Source organism: Typopeltis vanoorti, chromosome 22 (genome assembly GCF_054136105.1).
Source record: "Typopeltis vanoorti isolate ZY-2024b chromosome 22, IOZ_Tvanoo_1.0, whole genome shotgun sequence".
NCBI classification, from domain to species: Eukaryota; Metazoa; Arthropoda; class Arachnida; order Uropygi; family Thelyphonidae; genus Typopeltis; species Typopeltis vanoorti.
In genome coordinates, this window is record NC_143570.1 from 60,178,644 (window position 1) to 60,203,753 (window position 25,110).

Below are 25,110 nucleotides of genomic sequence, written 5' to 3' on the forward strand. Positions count from 1 at the left end.
ATTAACATAATCTTCAACAGCAAGTATCAATTTGCAATGTCAAATTTCGAAATGCTTGTTAAATCTCATGATGAGAGTATCTTTCGTGCCGTAGTTTCCAGATTTCTGTGACTTCTTTTGTTATGGATACAAAATAAGCAAATACAGCAAGCTCAAGTAGCTTTTGCAGAAAATTCCACCCCGCTAATACAGTTCTTTCTGATTTTTAAATGAATATTTTAATGGTTTATGACTTTCACCTACACAAGGTCATAGACCTCTATACATTACGTTGGTACTGTGGGTAGCCTAAGGAATAGACAATCCCTTACTCTAGAGACCAAACACGAGCTTTTTCAGTTCACTTCCGCCGTCGGTGATCTCAGACTAAGAAATTCATCTATCACCTAAAGACTCAAAACATTCTTGTCCATAGTGGGATTTGAATCCACGAACTGTTTAGTTTCAGAGCGGAAGTGCAATCCACTTGGACAAACCAAGCCTGCAGTTACGGTCATCTACGTACGTAATGCGTAAAGAAAATCGAGTCGAGTCTTTGTTCCTGATATTTAGTAAACGTTAATCAATTAAATGTTTTTCCTTTATTGATTCGCAGCTGTTTTATGATAATTTTTCTTGTTCTATAATTACGTGGAGACACATTTCTTTACATTTGCTCAATGCAAAAAAAAAAAAAATCTAAATTTTTTGTTGCTGTTAAAATTCTAGTTAATTTCTCCATCCAAAATAAATAAATGTTACAGAGTTGTCAACCATACTTTTGTATATCACGGCAGAACAGGACTTCTTTATATATACACACACACACCAGGGGCGAATTCTCCATGCTTGCTGCGCAAGCTCATTAATTGAGAAAGAAGCAATATTTATTTGTTAATAAATGCATGCATTTATAAGCTTTCCATTTAGGCTTTTATTTTTGTAGACAGAAGACGTCTTAAGCTTGCGCGGCAATAATTGAACTTTGCGTTGTGTATCGAAGGCCGATGCTTGCTCGTCTAGTCAAAGCTACCTTGGCTTGCTCGGTTGTAGGAGCTTCCAGGTCCTCGCAACAGCACTGTGATTTCATGCACGTGCATAGCCATTTCACGTCGTCTCACTCTGTTGCTTAAACACAGGCCATACGCAGTCAACGTAGCTCTAACCAGTGAGCTTCAGCCAGCCTTTACAAATGCGCGTGTTGCTTGGGAAAATTAAATTACAACCAACTTTTTATGACGATGTTATTGACCAGTTCATGAAGAAGAACCGTAGGGTAGAATTTGCTATTCAAGTAGCTACATTGAAAAAGATAGAATATCATTTGTAAAATAAATGTTGTATTTGTATGATTAAATGTACATAAATTTCTAAATATATAGTTTTAAATTGTCAGTAATTCATTATTCCGCTAATCAGACTTTAATCACACTTCTCATTCCCTGAATGATAACAAAAGCAAGCGTGAATTTCAAGACCAGCATTCTCCTCTGACACACACACACACACACACACACACACACACACACCAAAGAAATTAGAACTCCGTCAAGAGATATGCTCTTTTGCTAATGTGTTTACATAGGGTCAAAAATTATTTTAACTTGTTGGACTGCAAGAATACGGTGTTAGTACTGGTGGTATGGACGATAACGAACGTTTTGTAATATCCTGTATTGGATACCTAGAGAAAAGGCATCAACATCTTAGATATTGTGATATAATCAAAATTGTCTCTCTCGATTATTTAGCATACATTTCATTTCTTTTTTTTTTATAAGACGCACAAAATAATCTGTGCTTTAAATATAAATGTATCAATTGTTTCTTTTAAGAGCTAAGAAATGTGGAAAATCTCGAACCCTAATTCCGTTGAAGATGAGAAGAGCTTTTCGGGGACTGAACTGAGTTCGCCTCTCTCAGACCAAGTGGACAGTACTGACGACACCATATTTTCCTTTCACAGACAAAAACCATCTTGAGAGGACCAACGGAGTGAAATCCTAAGACGCATAATCACCAGAAAGTAAAAGAATTAACCATTCCAAAGAAACCAACTCGTTTGAAAGCACTTTAAAATTTTCATATAACAAATTGCTTGTAATATCCAACTGATTTGAATAAATCAGCATATTACGATTCTAAAAGCACCTCGAAATCATAACTCAGTACATGGGATTACGGAATTTAACATGAAATAATATCAGCTTTATTTCCATCACTGCAAACAAACAAAAAAAATCTGAGAGAAGAATAAGCACTCAGAATAAATAAAAGCTTTTATCCCCCCCCTCCTGAAATACAAATTGCAATTTTTTAAATAAAAGAAGAAAAGAAATATCCTGTATTATTTTACAGCCAGATAGTCAAATGATAGTTGAAACTTCAAAAGTCATCTATCATTTGATCGTAAAAATGATCGTAAGCTTATGAGAAAGTAACCCATGGCATGAGTTGTCTTGGTATTGCACCAAACACATCTTCTGTCCTTAAGCCCGTATATTCATCTTTTATTAGTGCTATTGATTAAGGATTTTGTTGGGTTAAAAGCCATTTCGAACTATTGGTCCTCATCAGAGACCACAGAGAAATACTCTGAAAACCTTTGAATACGATGCCAGCTCATATTTGAAAGATGTATTATTCATAAGTGAGATATAGTCAAAACCTCAACACTGATTGTACTAAGACATTTGGCGACGAAGACATTCCTCTCTGTGTACTAAACATACAGCGGAAAGGTTTCAATCCCTCAAAACGGCAAACCTGAGGGGAGTACATGCTCTATCTATTAATCATTCATTTCTGAAACGGCTAATTTGTGAGGAATCGCAAGTGTCTCGGCTATCATTTTTTCATCCGATGTGCAAATTTCGTATCTTTGTTTCCATCAGTTTGATATATTGCAAATAACCTGGTATACCATTAAGAATTTTATATTTCAAATAATAAACGGTAATGAATTTAAGTTGCGGGTCATTGCATAAAACAGTCGCTAGTTACATATACTACACCACGCCACTTTAATTCCCCTGCCCACTTCACAAAAAATTTATCTTCATCACTAAAAGAGAATGAATTGTAATGGCGAAGTTGCGTTACTACAAACTTCCTCGGGATTTGACTAATGTTTACTGTCTAACACTGAACTCTAGTTCAATGACAGAGTACAGTTGTTGCAAGGGTTTTAAAAAAAATACTAGACCCGATTAATCTTTCTTGAAGATGGGGGGGGGGGAGAATGCTAAATAAAGAATGAGTTCGAGGAAAGAAAAACTGAGTATTTGTTAGTTAGAAAACAAGTACAGCTCAGTTCCTTACTCCCGGACATATTTTTAGCTTGTGCCCTCCTGAAACTTTCTGGGGGAAAAAAAAAATCAAAACTTCGAGAAATCGCCGTGCCTTCTCGTGAATTGGGTGCGTCACAGCATAACAAAACAATTTTCATGCTTATATGCCAGTTGATAGGCATCCAAATACAGGGTGAGTGGAACCATCTTTGAATTTCATTAGAAAATTGCCACGTATGGATTCAGCGAAAAATACGCACGCTTTGGTATCTCACGACGAATTACGAGAAACATTCGATAAGAGAACGTTGAATTCTTGATTTTGAACTTTCAATATCGAAGACGGTCAGAATACATACCACCCAAGTAAATAAAATTCTACCCATGTTATTTTTTTGCTTATTCTTATTCTACAAGTCGTTTTTCACATTTTAATTGCCGGTTAAATATGGTACGTAAGCAAAAATATTATTGGGAAATTATAACTGCATATTTGAATCATTGATTAGTGCACGAGACGCGGAATCACATTTACACTGTCAAATATTTTCACTGAATATTTAAATAGTTTTATCTAACATTCCCATGCTCATAAGGATCGCCGGTATACATTTATATTATTTTTATTTTGAATGCCAAGATTACGCGTCGCTTGACTCATTTCCTTTTCTACCTGTTTTAGGACAATTTTGCATTCACTCACAATATTTCCAAATGATGGTCACGACTTTGCATTTTCAAATGCACCTTCATTAAAATTCATCGATTAAATGCAGTTTTTAGAATTAATAATTAAACAGCCGATTGATAATATTCAGCATTCGTATACACGTCACGTCATTGTTTTTTGTTTTGATTCATATTTCCACAGACAAAATTGTATTTTTTGATAATCCTTGATCTAACATTATAAAACGTTTCGGTCTTTTTTTTTTTCACTCTTCATTTTTCATCGGTTATTCCAAAGACCTTCACAGATCGTCCGTCACTTCAGATTTCAAACATTCTTAAAACAAATTTAAAATATTAAGTCATTCAAAATTTAATTTTGGAATGACTTGATTTCTTTCCGTAATGCATTTCAAGCTTGTCACAATAAAAATTTGTAATACCGATATGCAGGCTTTTCAAGACGAGAACTTGTCTATGTTATTGTTTTTCTAAGTCAGAAATATCCCAAACCAGATATTTTCATTTTTCGCGTGAAGGAAGGGATGATGGTCTTTTCGGTTCACAAGAAGTTCCGCAGAACTGTTGAAAATGGCTCAGACCCAAGCGCGCTTCATCAAGAAGCTGTCATCACTCTTTCAGCCTTTTCTTTATTTATTTGATTTTCGAGGTAAGAAAGCGTTGAAGAAACGCTGAGGCTGAACGTATATAGAAGGGGAAACAAAATTGCTGAAATCCGAATCTTATCTGAAAATTATAAAACTTTTTATTTTTATTAAAGATATCACACATACATATGAGAAACAATTAACATAAGCGCCATATTGTTTGAAGACACACACACTGCTAAAGACAGCACAGTTGGTAAGTCAGGTAACGTTATTTCTCAATTTTAATATTGGATGCGTACGTTCATCAACTTCTTGTTCTTCTGCATCTATTGATAAAGAAATGACAGGAATCGTAACACTCTTAATACCTAAATTAAAGATATCGTGATCTTTGATGTTCTAGAAGAGAGTTCCGTGATCATCATGTATGTAGCCCAGCAAAAAATCTTCGTATTATAAAAAAATGTCCATTAAACATCGCTGTGCCAAGATGTTGTGTTAGGTTGCACTGACCCATTTTTACCTCTTGTTTTTCTTGAAGCAATAACATTTTGATTGTTTGACAAAATTATTATTATACTTGTTGTGTTCCAAGAGAGAGAAAGAAAAGTATTTCATTTTGATAGTGGTGGAAATACGGCTGAAGAAACAGACTATGAAGCCAGAATATTATTTATTAATTGCTCGTATCCTCGGACAGGTTTGTCTCCTTCTCAGGATGAAATCCTCTTCTAGCTAACTCAACATGAAACTGTAAAGCACTTCCAAAGGTTCCTCGCTTCCGAGACAGGATTCTAACCCAGAATTTCCAACCAAAGCATTAATATTGCATCATCCTTACAAATGAGCTGCGCAGACATTTTGTATTTCAGAAATAGTTCAAAGTGAACTTTATACGGTTATTATACTCTGCCTTGCTCAATAATAACCAGCCGGACTTATTGGCTCTTAAAGTCCACGATCTACCCAAATTGGCTTTCGTAACTATAATTTTGGATAAGAAGGGCTAAATATATGCATATAGCAGATTGCATGTGCACTCTTGATTGGCTTGCTGAATAAAACACCTGAGAACACTTCCCACCCTAACCCACATGAAATCGGCTAACTCATCCTCTTAACTGATGATAAATATTCCGGTTCATGACTAACTCTTGTTGAATTATGACTGTCATTCAGTATTGTTATATTATGAAATCTGGTAGGCTTGAAATGCAAAACTAAATCTCTACTCTCTTTCCGAAGTGAAAACTGAAACCGAATGCTTTTTCACTTCCTTTCAAGGAGACAAACACGCACAAAACGAATCCCCCTCTCAAAGGGGCTTATTCTTGTTCTTGCTATGAGTGGCATGTCGCACGTTATTTTCCTATCTGGATCAACAGGATCTAAATATACTATCTTACTGAAGATCAGTTTACTAACAAAGAAAAGAAGGGGGATGAGAAAGGAAAACAGTCACAGTGATTGGAAGTTTAACAAGTTCGCTAAATCTTGTCAAATATTAAAGTATGTTGCCAGGGGCTGCCCATTTGAAACGGCAAGGATAAAACTCGAAGTTTCTCTCCGTTCCTAGTAATTTGGCATTCTAAGACTGTAATTCTATAAAAACGATTTGAAATTATATAGAAAATAACTCACGCTTTCGCTTCATGGAATTCTGATCGCATATGCCAAAAGAGCTTCTTTATCATCGATGTTATCGACAGCTCACTTTGGTTAATAAAAAACCTGAGTTCGAATCCAAATGAATATAATAATATATAAGAAAATATAAGGATTTTTCAGCTGAAGATGAAAAATCCTTATTTGTCTTCTCATGCAGAGTTTCTTTCCGGAAAATCTCTGAGAGAAACCGAGAGGAAATTCGGATTTTTCGTCAGGCAAAGCGTAGAGACTTTTGTCTGAGGATACACGCATCACATATGGATGGAATTAACTATCCTAACATTTGTTCGGTTTCTTCTTGACCGTAACAGAAGACGACTGTGTCTAACATGTATCGGGAAGGGGAGGTGTGGGATATATGCTAAAAACAGTCATTGGTTTCAGTTAGGATAATGAATGATGTCGATAAAATAATGCTATTATTGCTTTTAGTTTGTAGTGCGTAATTCATTAATTGCTAAATCTAACATATCATTTTTGTAGATTCGCTTGATTTTGCCACAGATTGCACCGACTTAAGTTGAGATTGCTGAACAAAATTTGGTAAGGATCTCGTATAACGGATTTCAGTAAAATTAGTTACTCAGTCGAGAAATAATATTGCACGCACTTCCACAGATGATCGATTATGACTGAGGCTACTAAGTTGTGGGATCTCAATATTGTCTGATAATTGTGTGTTTTCCGGCCCTTTGCCTGTTTTGTTGGATGAAAACCGAAGTTTCGGGTATGGACTGACGAAACATATAACAGGTGCTATGCTAAGGTCCCTGAGGTGGCCAAATGAACTGTGAAATTAGCCAATATTGTAATCCGTGATTTCCTCCAAGAGAGACAGTATGTGAGGGTGCCACAACATCTTGCGCAACAGCGAAGAAGTAGAGAGCCGAATTCTCTTCCAAATTATGACCCTCGTTTAACCGTCCACCGATGAAATTTTGATAAATATCTCGATTTAATTAAAGGGATAATAAATTCCTCATTATTTCGATTTATTAATGTCCAATAGACCACTTAGATACGTTGTCAGTCTTGTAAAACCTTAGTAGAAAAATTCACCACTCTGTATTTCATGTCAATGCTGAGATAACTGGCGAACGACGGTTAAGATTGAAGGTTATTAAACATTCAACCTCATCTTGTTCCGTCAGACTACTCTCTATTCTAGAACTAAAAACTTTGATAATACCCGTTATGCCTTGATGATGACAGTACATGGAATGTGAAGGACTTTTCGACAAGAAAAATGTCACTGGAGCAAAGTAATATTGCTGTAAGAAGTGTGTTGAAGCGTGTTCTTCGTTGAATGGGGACTATGTCGAAAGATAACAAGTAATCATTTCGTTCGGTGCCATTCTTTATATTTAGGCTATGAAGTTTTCATTCTCTCCTCATACGGGTTATTTAGGAATTTACGGTTCAGCTGTGAATGAAATAGCGTTGAATGCTGCAACGATTATAGAACTTATGTTATATGATCAATAACAAACTGTCAGTGAAATTCTTCTTGACATAGCCGTAGAATAACGTTGCATATTCAATATTTGTGCGATAGAGAGCAGAATGAATCACTAATAGACGGATTATAACGCCTATTCTAACTGTTTCAGTTAAGCTTTTAACTGAAAGTTAGGTTAGTTAGCCACAGAGATTTTCCTTCGAAAACAGTCTTTCATCACACGCAATACGCAAACCTGCCAAAAAAGCGCACATTTAACGGTCATCACAAACCAACCTCATAACCTATTTGGTAAATGCAGAAGCGCTCTCTTGCTTTTACAAAAATTGACTGAGAATTGTAAATTCTGTTGGTTTTGGTTGCTGAGGTACATCCATAAATCTTCATTCAAAAAACTTCCGGAATTATGGATTAATCAGGATGGTATTTTAATAACACTTAAGCAAATTAATCAAGTATGTTATGCGTCCCTTGTTTGTGAATAGTCTGGAGATCTTTATTCAAGTAGGAGATAATCTAGAAAATGTTCTTCTTTATTTCCAGCAACAGAACTGTCGGAGATCGACTTGAAACCAACAGAGAAAGGTGGTGGTGGGGGGAAGACAGATATCAGGAGAATGAAAACTGGATCAAAAGTAGGTTGCATTTCTAAAGTACACACATCAATTCTTGAAATTTTGAGAAGAAAGAGACAGCAAAGAAACTACGTTAATGCGAGAAAACATGGGGGAAAAAGATTTTTCAGCATAATAATTCATCGGGAAAACTAGCTTTTGAAAAGAATTAAAAACAGTGAACGTTGGTGGAATCCTTTTGATAGTAGGTTGCTAGAATAACACACCATTAATTTCCCAGTGCTGTCGAAGCCAAAAAAAGCAGTTAAAAATAGTTTCACATTCAGATTTAATGCATTCTGTACGTACCGAAAACGTATACGATTTGCTTCAACACATATGAAAAGTTTATGACATACTCCCAATCTTCAGATCGTTGACAACTCGTTCATAATTTCTCAGAAGGTACGCAAGAAGTTGCAGTTTTCAGACCTTAATGTAGGATGGCGACATTATGACACTCTTCAAGCACATTTTTACGACTCTTTGGAATGCTTTTAGCCATCGAGCAACAGTCCCGTATTTTTCCCACCTGCGAACTTGACGAAACAAGCTCATTCGACAATATTATGACTTCAGTGATGATCCACGCGCAGTTATGAGAACTCGTTCCAGATCACCAAATAACCACTCTCTTCCTTAATCGAAATAAGTTACACTTCACAGTCACAAATATTGATGTAATGTGACAGCGCAAAGCATAGCACTGCAGTCATATATATATATAAATATATATATTCAAGATACCAAGTAATTTTATATAAACTTGGTTTTTAATCCTATTTCCCAAGTGAGCAAACAGACAAGTCCAGTTTGCGCCTGCACGTAGTGCAAGTCTAGGCAACTCAACTCATATATATATATATATATATATATATATATATATATATATAATGGGTTAGTTTTGAGCTAGTTTTATTTAGTCGTCAAAGTCAAATGAAATTCTAGCTGACCTCAAGTTAACGATATCAAAATTTGATATGGTTTTAGTTCTCTTCATTCTAATCAAAGCAGAATTTTGGCTCGCCAACGCACAGGATGTTTGTAGCAAGGACTCTTCTAAGGCTATATAAGGATATGTCTTGACAGTCTTTAATAGTCAGGTGAAGAGCGTAATTTGTATAGTTTTTTTTTTTGCAATTATGAATAGTTTATATATGAATTCCACTGATACCACAAATGTTTAACGCTGTACGTAATCGTTTGTACTGTTTCTTTTAGAGAAATTATGTTTATTATCGCGTACGATTTTCTTAATCAGATTTTTTTTTTTTTTTTAATAGTTAGCAAAAAAGTGTTTTCTAGTGTACAAAGTTCTTGTATAAGAATATATTCAGAAGAAAGTATTCTTCTCGCTGTAGCAGTAGCAGCATGTTCTGATTTAAGTACAAGTTACAGCTTAGGGCCCACATTATCACGAGGGCTTCCGAACTATTGAACCTAAAATTTGCCCAGTGGAGGGCCCACCCCCCCCTCTTAAAAGTCAAATACTATTTTTCTATAATTTTAAATAAGAAGAATAATACGATATTATCAAATATCGAATTGGAAAAAAAAAAAAACAAAAAAACACCTTACTTTCATCTCTTAATGCTAACCCAAACTAGATTAAATTGCTAAAAATATCTCGTCTGTTATGAGTGTGATATGATCTAGAATCATTTGGCTCTATGGACTGTGGCAATGTGCTGAAAAAAGCCGTACATCCCACGTTCGAAGGATCAAAATTATACGCTAGTTGAACTTACGTAAAGAAATTCTTTGAGGAATACGTCTTATCTTTTTAGAAATAACTGTCATCCTCCTCTGCCCTTACTGTGGATTGATAGACATCCCACTTTGTCAACAACTTCGTGAACACTACCTTATTAATCCCCAGGAAGACGATAGAAAGGTTTTATGTATTGCTTTTGCTGCGTCCATTAGTTAGTTTTTAAAACTCCCCGACGTCTGTCAAGCACGGTATATGTTCATTTCTGAATTGGAACACCGCTAGTTTATTCAGCTGAGTAACTGGCAGCCCTTACATATAATCACAGCGGGAATCCACCCACGGGGACTCTCGAAAGTGGTTCTAAATCACCGTTAACATGCCGTAAATAATCTCCCTTTGGCTAACACTTTCTTTAGAGTACTTAACAGTGTACGAATATAATATTCCCGCAAATAATATCAACGGTGGTCTCTCTCTCTCTCTTTCATTCTCAGATGTTGTCAGCTGCGTATATTGATGAAAAGAAGAGTTTAATTATTAAACAGATCACTTTAATTCATTGGAGTTTGATTCGCGTGGTCAAATATTCATGTCTTTAGATTTTATCAGAACTACACTGTTTGAACTAAAAAAATAAAATAAATAAATAAAAAAACGTTTTTTCTCAATAAAAGAAAAAGACCGCTTTCCAGTGTACGCGAAGATAAGTTAGAACAAGCTGTGTGTGTAGTAAGTTGAAGTTTTAAATGAAACTTAAAAATAAATGATAGAAAAAAAATCCCTAAGAAATGTAGAATAAAGAAAGAGGTAAGCAATGAAATGCATATCATGATTGATTATTTTTTGTACCGTGGAAAGAGATGCAAACATACAACCAATAAGTTGTCTGAAACCATGTATATGGACAGTTGGAATATTTAGTGATAAGTGGAAAGAGAGGGGACAAAGACTTGTTGTTGTTGGGGATGGAGTATGGAATTCCAGTTATTGATATTTCTAAACGAATGTAAGATTTTGTGCATCTCTTGGCGTGATAAGTTAACAAAAATGACAGTGATTGTTCCATTCAGATATGCTAAACTCGAACTGTTGTTGATTACCGATATGAAATATTAATCCCAACAGCTCAGAAACTACAGCGTTAATAGCGAAGAAGAGAGGTGAATGGTAAGACAGCGAGAAAACTTCTTTCGATGATCTTCTTCATATGATGTTAGCTACATTACCTTTTGCTTGCTTTGCAATAATAAAATCAAAACGGAATGGATAGTACTAAGTGTGGACTATTTTTTGTAAAATAGCAGCTTTACTTACAAAGGTGAAAAGTACTCCAAGTGTGCAAGGTGTAGAATAATTTTTTATATAATTATTATGCAGCAGATTTTTGAACTTCTGTGGTACAAGAAACAAAAAGTTCTTACTTCGAAAAGTTTGACTGTTGCTTCTATTCAGGAACTTCATTAGTAGGAAACAGTTGTGTGTGTTGGGGGGGGGGGGTTGGAAGAGGAATAGATTCAAATCAAATGAACTGAAGTGCTTGGGATACTTCTGAATCGCCATACTCAAGGCCTTCCCTTGACTATATCCCGCTGTTTTCAATACATTAATTTAAGTCAAATTTAGTATTACTACGCAATTGTGAATTTGCAAGTGGCTACCAAAGAAATTGTACAATACACACTGGGATTGCGTGACAACAGAAAGAGGTTCTTAAACTTGTGGCAAATTTAAGAAAACTAAGAGAGAAATCAAATGGGCATGGCATTGAAGAAATCATTACTGAGCTCCTAATCCGAAAAGGTGAATTTCATCACAATGAACAACTTTAAATGAACGTATAAATATTCTGAAATGGAAGTACATCCATAAAAAGCCAATAGGTGAGTATAAACCTCCTTCTAAAAATATCCGTGCAAGATAGCTTGAATTTGGAATTGTCATCATGCAATAAGTCCCGATTAGCGCGAAAACATTACTTGTAAAGCATGGGGGAAATGACGACAGCATTTTCGGCTTCTTGTGTCAGCCAGTTTTCCTAATGAGCAGAAAGAAGTTCCCCATCCTTCAAAGCAACTTCCGAAAAGAAAAGGGAAGGAAAAAACTCAATTCTGGGAACTATGAGCCACCGTAGGGACAGAACACTCATTCGTACAAATATAGACTTGTGACAGATGAGGTGCCGGGATATTTGCGCATGCTTATGATACTTCTCAGAAGGTAAAGGAAGGGAGATGGGAGGAGGGGAATCAATAACATTTTTAGCCACGTGAACAGAAGGAAATAGCTACTCGAGACGATGGTCAAATACAGACAGAAAAAGAGAAATGGGATTGCACTTTTACTTTGTTTCTGAAGAAGTTGCACTACCGTATGAAACTTCTTCGAAAAGAAATAAATATATCCACGTTCCGAGGTGTTTTGAAATAGGCCGACTGTGTTCTCGCACGGATCCTCTTCTCAGAGGTCGTTCGTCACCGATAAAGGAACAGATTTTATTTTATTTTTTTGGGGGGGGGGGGTGAGGTCAACTAACTACAGCTCTAAAGTTGGGGAAGTGAAAAGAAAAAAAAAGCAGAAAGGAAAAGAAATTGGAATAAATAATGCGAAGATTGAATTTAATTTCATTTAGTTTGAAAGAATGGAAATCGTTAGGATTTGTTATAATCCACTGAGAAGATTAAGTGTGTTTAAAGCACTGCGTCACAAGTCGGTTTGTTAGCTTTAAAGTTACTACTAAGAAAAGAAGAGGAAACTTAATTGAAGTTTCAAGCTTGCTAAGTGAATGCATGGCAGAGATAGAACGATTGTATTGCGCGTTAATGAACTAAACCTTACTAAGGAACGGAATATAATGTGGCAAGTAGTTAAAGAGTAACGCGCAGATAAAACTCGTTAGTATATTCATGATAATTAATACTAATAAAGCGATTATTTAAGAATTGTTAATGTATGGAATTATCTAGTATTTATTTTATTATCTTTGTTAATTATTACTGACTCATTATCTTAATGCCACTATTTAATACAGGGATCGATAGATTAACGATTAATTTGTAATTCGTACTTTTGCCATGCTGGCAGTACTATTATTGTTATTATTAACAACTAATATAATTTTTGATTAGTTTAAAATGATTTTTAGGTGTACATATGAATAATGCATGCCCATTTATACGAGAGGTGGGTGGGGGACAAGAGAAGCCTTATTGCATATATTGGTTTCGTATGATCATTGTAGTGATTAATAGCAGATGGCTCACCTGCTTCCGATTGATGATGTTTTTCCAGAACTGCGCGGTAGACGGACTTACGTCTTCCGGCGGAAGGCCAATAATGATATCCTCCTAATCTAGTGTTGGCGTTACAATTCTGAAAGCAAGCGTTTATTTCATATTTATCGGAAACTGTTCGATATTGCGCTCTGTTCTTTTAAGGGGTGAAATACGAAGTGTTTACGTTTGTCAACAGTTGCTGGCAAAGGCAAACGCTTATTTTCGGAAATTTTTGTTCCTTATCGAAAACCCTGGTGGGCTGTTTAGTTGGAAAATGTGGATATTTGCGTCCTGTTGCACACCTAAAATGTGTATGGCATTTTATGCTTTTGCGTTGTACGTCTTTAATAAACACCGTTGAATAATTAATGGATATTTTATCCTCTTTAAGAGCAAAATCGCCAAGTTGAGACCATTTTGAAATTTTCCTTTCAAATATGCACGTGGACAGATTTTGTTCACTCATCATCTCAAACCAAAAAAAAAAAAAAAAAGGAAAAGTTCTTTTTTATTTTTAATGTCAGGAATTTCTTTTATGTAAATTCTATTAAGTATAATGCTTCTAAACACAAAAAATTAACATTTTGAAGAAAATGCGTTGCTTTTCGGTGACACGACGTTATCCTACATATATTTCTCTTTTCTCAGTGACATTTTATCCGACCTCTCGCCTAACAAACTTACTTCGTTCTACGTGTAATAAACCTAATCTAGATTATGTGTGATATTTGTTTTAAAATAACTGAAACTGTCGTGTCCCAAAAACCAACAATATATTAATCTTGCTCAGCTCCAGACATTCTCGTGTCGCGTGAATTCAGCTTGTGGCTCAAAGCATAAAAGAAACTTCCTTTCAGTAATTTGTCTCCATTACGAACATCGCAGCAATAAATGATAGGACAGCTTCACATATGAATGTTGCATTTTGAAATATAACGGGGATCAGTCTTTGGGTATCTTTCAGGGCACAAGAGATTTCCCGAGAGAGACACTTAATAACGAATATACGTAGCAAAGTAAAATTGTGGTTACGTTCGTTTCCCGCAAATCTGGTAATGTTATAAATTGTGATGGATCGAAGTCATAAAGGTGATCTGCGTAATAATTAATTAAAGAATCACACATGGTTTTTAAATATTTACATGAATATTAAAGTGCCGAACTTTCAAAGATATATGGATTTAAAGTTTCTTGTCGACTGTGCACGAGACGTCTCTAAATTCAAATTTTCTCCAGTTTGCTTCAATATTTATAACAGTGAAAAGTTTTGAGTTGAGAGGAAGCACTGAGCTAACTATCAGTTTACTTATAGTGAGCCATCTATTTGCTATAAAGAACCAGCGCAGCCGAAGTCTGAGATCGTCTATTTAAGCAACTGCATCTGAACTTTATGAACTGCTGATGATGCAAACCATAAAACTCTTCGCTCCGTAATATTTAGATGTAAAAGTGGATATTGCCGCTTTTGGCAGTAACTAAGATACTGATTCCCTTATCCTTAGCCCTTTCAGCCTGTGTGATCATTGCAGTGAAAAAAAAAAAGGGGGGGGGGTTAAGTTGAATATTGAGGAAACGTACATCACTTGATTAAAAATGTGAGCTTCGATGCAAAATGGAATATTTCCAAGTGCTCAGCTACGAATAACCATTTATCTATTTTAATTCCTAAAATATCGTCCTCCATTACATTAACAGATGTACATGTGTATTGTTAAATAATGTATATTTATAATTGAAGAAAATATCTCGCCATCACACAAACGCATACATAAAGAAAGAAAGAAAGAAAAAGTAAAATCTATAGTCAGAATAAAAACTACCATTATATCAAAACAATTTGGAAGGTTTTATGTTTAGTATTAACGCTTAGAAAAATCTTAATGAAAAAAATAATGTTTGTGGAAGAGTGAAACCTCATTATGCGAATGACCATTGCAAAGAAAGTTCCCGATTTAGTAGACGAATGCAGAGAACTTGATGGCGAGAATGTACAGGTTTATGTAGTGGAAGGGAGATGCTATTTAGTTAGCTCTTTTTTGAAGAAAACAAATATTTTATATTTCCAGTGGGAAGAAAAAACTTAAAATATTTTAACCGGATTATTTCCATTCAGGAAATCATTTATAGGTGCAGAAATGAATTCCTTCAGAGGATATCCCCAGTTCATTTGTTGGAAACAGTCAAGTATCAGTCCATATTTATTCCTTACTTTTCTTTTTTGCTATGCCATGTGGCTATCATGGACAGAATATCGATGATAGCCACATGAAAATTATGGATGGCAATAACCATCCAAAATCTTTATTATAGAAGAAATACTCAAAAATCCCCCCCCCCAAAAAAAAATTGCTATCAGTATTTTACTGTTCCCTTTCCATAGTTTCCAGAACTGTCAAACTCCCGCACAACATCATGTGCTATGGACAGCAATAATAAGATTTCGAAAGGAGCGTCGTGTTTTCTCTCCCTTAGTTAATAAAATTTCTAATAATGGAACAGATTAATAAAATGTAAATAATTTATAAATCTTCTTTCGCCATTATCCATTAATATAAAAAGAGTATTGAAAACTAAAAGAAAAACTCTATTAGTGGGCTTGTTAGTGTTTTTCTTTCAATAGCCAAATTGAGTTGATAAGCTTTCGAAACCTTATCGCAGTTTTTGTATTAGTTTTGTCATGACTGCAAAAAAACACTGAGAAATAAGGATGATGTGCTAAAAGAGGTACAGTTTAACATTTTTTAGTAATTCAATCATAGATCTATTTGAACTTCTTTGATTTGATTCTTTGGTCGGAATGACGACTGATACAACTAAGGCTATGTGGTCAGTATATTGATGTTAGTGTCTGTTCTCCGACAATTGTCTGTTCAGCAGGAGTAAAAGGCCCTAGTTTCTTGGCATAGATGTAGAATGAGATAAACATTCCGCCATCTCCGTAGGATATTACTGATTATATTCTTCAGCTACTCCACAAACCAAATATAAATAAATAATTAATGAAACATATATTTGAAACAGAGCCTGTGTAGCTCAGTGGATGTGGCGTTTGCACACCACCGCGCTAGGCCGCACGAAGGAAGTCTTGGTTTCGAGTCTAGTCGGCGACTAGAGGAAATTTTTCTAAGCCTTTTTTCGACCGGTTCCCGAGTTAGTCGATCTCTGGCACGGGCAAGCAGGTTTTTCCTCCCGGAAACTCGGGTTTTTCGTCCTGTAAACTCAAGAAAATCGACCGTAGAACCCACATTATTTCAGACATTAAATGTGCCGCCATCTCGTGGTCTCCCACGAGATGGCGGCACATTTGAGCCGTCTCTCTTCACTGCGTACCGCTTAATTAGTGATGGCCTTGGGCCATCTGTCTCTGATTGGGTACCAGTGGAGATTGAACTGCCCACTCAGTCTCCAAAAAGTTAGATAGGGCTAAATGGCCTCGCCTACTCCCGTATATACGGGAATAAAAAGGCGTTAGCTGATTTTTTTTTTTTTTTTGATATTTGAAACAATACTTAGTCTGTATGAGCACCGATCGATGAGAAAAGTTGATTCTATAAGAAACTTTTTCAAAAGACCATATTAAATTTCATCATAAAACTACTGGCAGAAAAGTAAGAAAATGCATTTCTCACATTTGTACGAAGGGTGCTCAGTTGATCGTGCAATAGGAGAGTAAAAAACCCTAAATCCTCCACCTCCTACCTATTAGTACGTGTTTCATGAGGTGAGTCTGCGCAGGTATTCACTTCGTGAAGCCATGCGAAAATTATTGTCACAAAGCTTAAGCAGTGTAAAGTCCAAGGATTACCTGAATTCCCATTTTCTGTTTTGTGTCCAACAGCCAAACTGAGCTAATCTTACCTGAAACGCAACCTCCCACGTCAAAGCATTTTCGTTAAACCATTAACGAACATCATAGTTCGGTCGTCGGTGATTTAGTATTCTTCTCACGTGTTAAGAATGCATACTTTCTGAGAACGACCCTCATTATGAACGGACTTTAATCGCTAAGTGGTCTCCGAGTTTTACCGAAGTTCCCATTTCATTATCATTACTTTGTGGGATGAGGTCACTAATACATTCACTCCATTTTTTTGCTGTCCACTTTATACTCCATTAACTTCCATCCTTAGAAATTATATTTAAAAAGCTTCCGCTCATCAAAACGCTCTTTTCACATCAGGAACTCGAACAGCTACTTAAAAAAAAAAGTAAAAAAAAAAAAAAACTAATGCCGCTTGGTACTTAGGATGGCGCCCGTGCTGTGTTTGAAAAACGAAGCAAGCCTTGTTACGCATTGGATATTTGCTCTTCGTCTTCCATGGAGCCTGCGAAACGATCGAGGTGGTCTCGTACATAATCACTTTTATTACCTTTGTCTTCTCGCCGGTCAGAGTGCTCTTTTCTGCCGCATTGAGGCGCTAATGATATTCTCCATTACAGCAGCTCTCATGTGTTCGAACACCAGTTGCACGTGCCTACCGCTGTTTTATGTTGCTTTTACAGATGGTCGCTATGGCAACGGAATCTTTTCAGTGTATGCGTCTGTGGATAAATAAATTGAATTTTAAAGGATTCCTTACTGTGCTTTTCGGAAACAATATTTTTAGAGATATTAGTTAGTCAATTTCTGAAATTGAGGAATAGATTTTATCATGCAGAAAAGATTTTTTTCCCCAAGAAAAATCTATTTATAGCACATGTTGATAGTGGTTTCTGGCTAGAACACTAAAGTAAGTGAAGTAGGTTGTTCAACAAAGTTTATCCAAACATTTTTCAGTATTTTAATATCAGCAAGAAGACATACAAGACCGCGCTTTTTATTTTTTTTTATTTTTTCAGTCGAATAAATCATTTAGAGATATCATTATCTGAAAATGACTTCTAACTTGAGATATTTATGTGCTTCTTAAATGTGCAATATGAACGAAGAATTAGATAACTTTTCAGAGCTCTAAATTTATGAGTTTTTAAACTTGTCAGTAGTTAGTTATTGGACTGATGTTATGGACACGCATTAGGTTCATTATGGCAATATTTAGTGATTAGGAAAATAAGCTGAGTTGAAATGTTTTTTTGCAAAAAAATACATAGGGGTGTAAAAAGAAGGAAACTGCTCTGGAAATGTCTCCGAACAACTTTCAAACCCAGCACGAAGAAATTTAGAGCTATTTAAGAACGATAATACAGCAGGAGACTGAATGAACAGTTCCATAGTCATTGTGGTAAAGCCAGTATTTCCACAATTCTTCATCACAAAAATGCAATGCAGAAGAAACAACCCCTTCTACTTTTCCTTTAGTCAGCTTCTCTTCCCCCCCCCCCTCCTCTCTTTAAACTGTCCAAAGGAGGAATTTCTATAATAGGGGAAACTCCTATAAAAATATTGAGTTGGATTTCAACTACCACTTTCCCTTTTGGGAAAATTTTCCGAAAAGGGGGGGGGGGAGTGGTATAAGTTGTACGTAAATGTGCGAGTAGAAAATAGTTGCACTCTTGAGTGTTATGCGCCCGAGTGTATATTCCTCTCTCTCTCTCTCTCTCTCTCTCTCTCTCTCTCTCTCCGTCCTAGTTACTGCACTGTTCTGATAACTGCGTGACATCATGCGATGTCACAAGTAACCGTTTCATGATGCTGATATGTGTGTGTGCTTGCGAGAAAGAAATATATTTTTAAGTTAACGTAGTCATCGTGACAACTAAGTGAACACTTGTGCCATGTGTTTAACACACAAAGCGTGAAAGGACACATTGAATCAAGAAACATTGAATGACTTGTGAAATCAAGTGCTGTGTTGTGTGGAAAACTTGGTTTTAAGATAATAGTTTTCTGATATGGAACTGTAATCATTCTCTTAGAAAGAATTATGTTTGAATGACAAAAACCACATCAGGTTTTTCATTCATTTCAAAAGCAAGATTGCTAAAAACTGACGCAATTATTTTGTCACAAGATGCCATGAATTTTTTTTCCTATCTGCTCTTCTTCATATTCCATTCATTCTTAGCATTTTTTGTTTGTACATAAGATGTTTTTATCTTCCGATGAATCTTTATTTGAAATAAATTCATCAAAATTATAAAAGAAAGCTGTTATTCAGCTATTGAATGTCTGCATAGATTATATCTATAAATTCCAAATAAGTTATTATTTTTTAGTTCATTTGTACATGTGAACAATTGCAAATACCTGGCGTTGAGTTCCATATGATCGATTAACTGTTAATTGATAGCAGAATTAAGAATGAAGTAGAAGATGCGACGAGTCTCTTTAAACTTAAATCGTTTAATGAATAATGGGCTAAATCGATATGTTTCTTTAAACGTGTATCAGGTTAACAGATAAGTGGTCTTTCAATTGTTTTTGAAGAGTGCGTTTACAAGTGTTAAGGATTACCTGTGGCCTCTTGTTATATAAGTAGGTACTGAGTTGATATCTGGTTTGATAAGAAATATAAAGGCATTACTATACTGATACTTAATAATACTCTATAAGAATGGTTGCTCTATCATGTATTACGCCTACAAAATGTGGGCTTCATTTGAGAAAACTAAAGTGAATTTTATTGAATCCAGCTTTAAAACTTGCTTATAAATTAATCTAAACTAAATCATGATTTCCGTGTTTAAACTATCGAAATTGGTTTAAAATTCTGATTTTTTTGAGGAAGGGAAATGGGAGAGTGGAAGGGCTTCTGAATATCTAAAAACATCTCTATACTTCTTTTTTCCTTTGGCTAGCGGCGCTCCTGAAAAACCAAAATTATTACAATTTCGAAAATTCTGATAAACATATTGCAGAATTTTAACTACATTTTGCCTGGGAAAGTCAGGCGAAATTAGTATAGTTACTATTGATATTTCGAGGGAATTTGATCGGATCCAAACAGGGTTTCTTCTAGGATGGTAATTTGTTCCTCAACAAATTGCCATCCTATAAGTTCGTTTTTCTCGTTTGGCAATTGGTCAGTTTCTTCTTTAGTTTCTCCCATTCACCAATGCAAGAGTCTAAGTCTCTGGATTTATGCCTATCCGTAGGTAGGCATAAATCCAGATATATCCTGATAAATCCATAGACACCCTACTACCTCCTATCACGGAGATATTAGGGTATCTTTTCCCTCCCGGAAATTTATTTTTCGTATCGCTAACAGGCAGATCGGTCACAGCAATCATGCAGTTTACACAGAAAATACTATTAGTGGGTGATAGATGACGTTGTGTGTACATAGAAGATTAAGTAGGATGATGGCGGGTTGTGTGCCCTCCCTTCAACAGTCTTTAAAGGTATCACATAATAATAATAATAATAATAATAATAATAACAATAACAACAATAATAAACGGCCTATTTTTTATTTTTTTCATGACCCCGAAATCCTATCTACGGTTGCACTGACAATAGCACACCAATTCCTTGTGCTCATTCGACAAACCCTGTAGCGTTGTAATACTCCAATCTTAAAGATCTTCTACAACCAATGCTACACAACATGAATGTTTGTGACCAACTTTAGGTAGTAGATGAATTTCATCGCTGGACGTGAGATTACCAGTAATATTATTGGAGACAGAAAGTGGCTTAAAAGCGTTTTGTTTGGTCTCTAGACCTGGAGTTTTGGATTATCTTTTCTTTAGCCAAAAATGTGCAGTAAATGTGCTGTAGATTGCAGTCGGTTGAGTTGATAAAAAAAAGGGAAGAAAAGATTAAACCAAATAGGTTCAGACCTAATAGATGGATAATAAGCTATCAGTTTCGATTTATAGAAAGAAATTCTGACGTATACACAAACAAACATTACTAATTTACATCTAAAACAGGAGAGATAGAGAGAGAGAGAGAGAGAGAGAGAGAGAGAGAGAGAGAGAGAGAGAGTGTACAATCGATAACAATGCTGAGCTGCAACCTTGATTTAAAAATGTTGCTCCGGAAACCTCATAAATACCAGTTTGAAATCAATGAATGATTGATCGCTGACCGTGATGTGTTTTCCTGACTCGCGCGCGAGCACGCTCACCTTGTATACAGCAAGGCTATCAGAAGTGAACAACCAACAGCTGCTTATACAAAATTATAGTTATTCATAAATTTCAGATGAGATTTATGAATTTCTACTACTGATGAAATATTTTTGAAAAAAATAAAAATAAAATAAAAATACCGTGATGGTGAATGAAAGAGAGAAACAACTGCAGCTTTCATGTGTATAGCACATAAGGACACGCGTATTATTAAGTTAAACGATAGAAGAACCATCACGAAAGACAGAAGTTTTATAATGCTCAGTAGATGAAAGAAATATTAGAGTGAAATATCGCAGAATTGAACCTACTTATATAAGCAGGGCTGGCACTAATACCAGTAATATAACTAAAACGTGGCTTATTTTAAAAGATTAAATTGCCTCATGTGCGGAGATGGAAATCCAAAGGCTAAGATAGAAAAAGAAATCATAAGGGAAGATATCCTATGAGAGGTATGCTCATTATTTTAGAAAAACTTTTATAGAGAAGTTTCTGTAGAAAATATAATAATAAACGCACTTTTCAAAATGCTGTTAGTTTGTAGTCAAAGAAAAATGGATGCAAAGTAATGATCACAATCCTAGATCAATCCTAGGAAAGTCTATAACTGAAATCATTTTATTTTGCTAAAAAATATTCTTTAACTACAGTGCAAAGATAGGCAAATGTGAGAAATACTGAACGATAAATAGCGCATGACAGTGAACTTTTATTTTTAACCCAGACGAAAGGTAACCATAGCAATAACAAATCACCGCTATTATGTTGGTTTCTATGGTAATTTAATCAAGGCCACAGATTATATTTCGTTAAATTACTCATTTAAACTACGAACTACATTGCAAAGCGTTGAACTAATCAGTCAGGGTTGACAGATACAACGAGCATACGAAGCTCTTTCTCTAATTCTTCTCTTCATTTTCCATAATGACGAACAAAGAGACTTTTTTGCTCCTATTTTCTCTGAACAGGATTAATTTCCCTAAAACAGTCACTGGTACTAGCTTGGTTCTGTATAATTTCAATGAAAGCTACAAATGGAAGTTCGACTTTGCTCCCCCCCTTCCATGAATATTTTAATGAATGAACATTTATAGTACGTACATTGCAATACGTCTTCTGAAGTGAATTTTCCTGAGACTTAGACTGAACTTCAGTGTTGAATAGAATCCATTTGCTAAACTAATTACATAACGAAGTTAAGCTTCAAACAGCTTCAAATCAAACTAGTTTACTTAACAATGACTGACCCACATCTTCAGCATCGCATGCAAATAAGTTCAGCTTGTCATATTTTACTGCTTCTTCTAATGAGCACTTCGCAGCACTAATTTTTTTTTTATCTCGTTGTAAGTAGAAAGCTAATGGCAAGGTATGGATCAGTTCACTTAGATGATATATTCTAACAGTCATGCCGGAAGGACAGGACAGCTGATATTATGCGGCACAAAGGGAAAAGTGTTATTGCAATCTACAGGGCTGAAATATTTTAGTTCCGAAAGCAAGTCTGACAAGATCAAAAGATGTGTTTCTAATTTTGAGTTGTGCATGATATACATCCCTTTTCGTTCTCTTATCTAGTTTCTGAGAGCATAAAGAAAATTTAGGAATCACAGACCTTCTGTATATTATACAACAGCTGTGGAACAGTTGTAGAGACTTCTGAATGCCGTTCAAACCTAGAAACAGAGCTTGTGTGTGATAAAAATTTGGAGACATGCCAGAAGCTCCCAACGCACGCGCTGGAAAGAGCCGAGAGAGAGATAAAATTTAAAATTTTCCTTTGATCTGCATACATGCTCATCAGACCATGACCATTGTTATCAAATTCTAAACGACCCAATTTTCTTTGGGTATTCTACTTTTTGAAGGGGAAAATCGCATTATCAGTTCACACAAAAGCGTTCTTGTATATTCATCACGACCAAGGAGAAAAATATAGATTTAAAGAAAAGCAATTGTGTGAGAGAGAGGTTAATATAGCTAAGTAGACATCTACGACTGCTATGACACCTATATATATATATTTTTTTCTTTCACTTCTTTCTCTGCATCGGTGAGTTTACCTTCATTGTGATCTCATAAAATTTCCTTATACTTGAAAAGAGGAGCTAAGAATGCATGTTCACATCCCTAAGACCGTGGAACATCCTTCTATGCACGTGCGATATTCATCAAGCAAGAGGCACAGCGCCAGACAGCTGTCACAGCATTTATTTACATTGACCTAACATTGTCTAGCCACGTTGGCTGTGGCATCATGAGGGATTGCAACAGAAAGTGATTCTTCTCCCTTCACTTTCTTTCTAACGGTAATTCTTGGAGAAGGATGAATAATTAATAGTAGTGTCGTGTGCATGTCTACTTGCTTCAATGTCAGTTGCATCTTAAACCGACTATAGTTAGCATCCCTCATCGCCAAATCATTCAGACGATGTTTTCCGATATATTTTCTTAATCACCATAAGAAAAGCCATTAAAAACATTTATGTAGAACTAACTGGATGACTCGAACAGAACATGAAGGATTGTACTGTATTAAAATATTAATAAATGAGAACGGATTTTATTTTGTTTGGAGAACGTAATTACTTAGACTAAGAAACTAGTGATTTTTGCTAACTATACAGGGTGTTCGGGATAAATTTGACAGTTTCGTAAGGAAAAAGAAAATCTTCTTTGTATCTATTAAATTTAATGAATTGACAAAAAAACATTACAGGCAGAGTTAATTACAATACTATCAACAAGATTTACTCAAAATAACCACCATTAGCATCGATCACAGCTTCAATTCTGCTTCGGAACCTCGAACAAGCTGATGCTACAGTCTCCCTGGGAAGGGCCGCAAAAACTGTTTTAATTTTATCCATTAACTGGACTTTTGTATTACTGGAAGTGCGATTGGTGTCTTTTTCAACTGCGCCCCATACAAAATAATCCATGGGGTTAAGGTCTGGGGAGTTTGGAGGCCAAACATTTGGACTGGTGAAGTCGTAGAAATTTTCAGACAACCATTTTTGACTTTTCCCAGAGGTGTGGCAAGGGGCCGAATCCTGCTGCCATACATACGGCCTACCATTGGCTACCCTTGTTATCCAGGGCTTGACTACAGTTAGCAACTCCACGAACAAAGCCCGAATTCCAATGCCAGGGTTCTTCAACTGTTCCTGCAGATTTGCGAGGAATTCTGCTGTACGAACGCAATCAGATCGTCTGCTAGGGATCTTTCTTCTTGCTACATCCTCGTAGTCACCATTGCAAGTCTCTAGTTCATGCCTGATTGTTTTTACTGTATTCAGGGAGCACTGGGCAGCAGTCGTAATATCCTTATTTTGATGGCGGGCACGAATCATCATGATACAAGTTATTCTCTTCCATGATTCAGGTGGGTTCCAGCTATCCATCCTTTCTGACATCTTGTATATGAATGAAGAAGGGTCCAAACTTTTAAATGAAGAGAAGTGTGTGTTAATACATGTAACTTACGGAAAAATATAATTAATTATAAATATGTCAAATTTATCCCGAACACCCTGTATTTATATCTCAAAAGTGTACTGTAAGAAGAATACTTGTCATGGTGTGAAGAAAACGTAATGCAAATCAGAAGCGAAAAATCTCCTGTTTTCCTTTTTACGTTTTTAGCAGATGGAAACAAAAAAACGAGATAATTGTATTGATAAGGAATACTTATTAGACATAAAGATGCAGTGGTTTTATTCCTTTGTTGTCTTGTCGTTACTATTTCAGAGAATTCGTTTACATTCTCCTCTAAATTAAACGATTTCTCAGCGATTATTATGCCGGCG

At 35.7% G+C, this 25,110-nt stretch overlaps 1 protein-coding gene across 1 annotated transcript in view; it reads right to left on the bottom strand.

Annotated features, from left to right (window-relative positions):
• The window catches only part of LOC150094448 (glycine receptor subunit alpha-3-like), an 81,500-nt gene that overhangs the window by 29,946 nt on the left and 26,444 nt on the right, over positions 1-25,110 (bottom strand). The window lies entirely within an intron of this gene.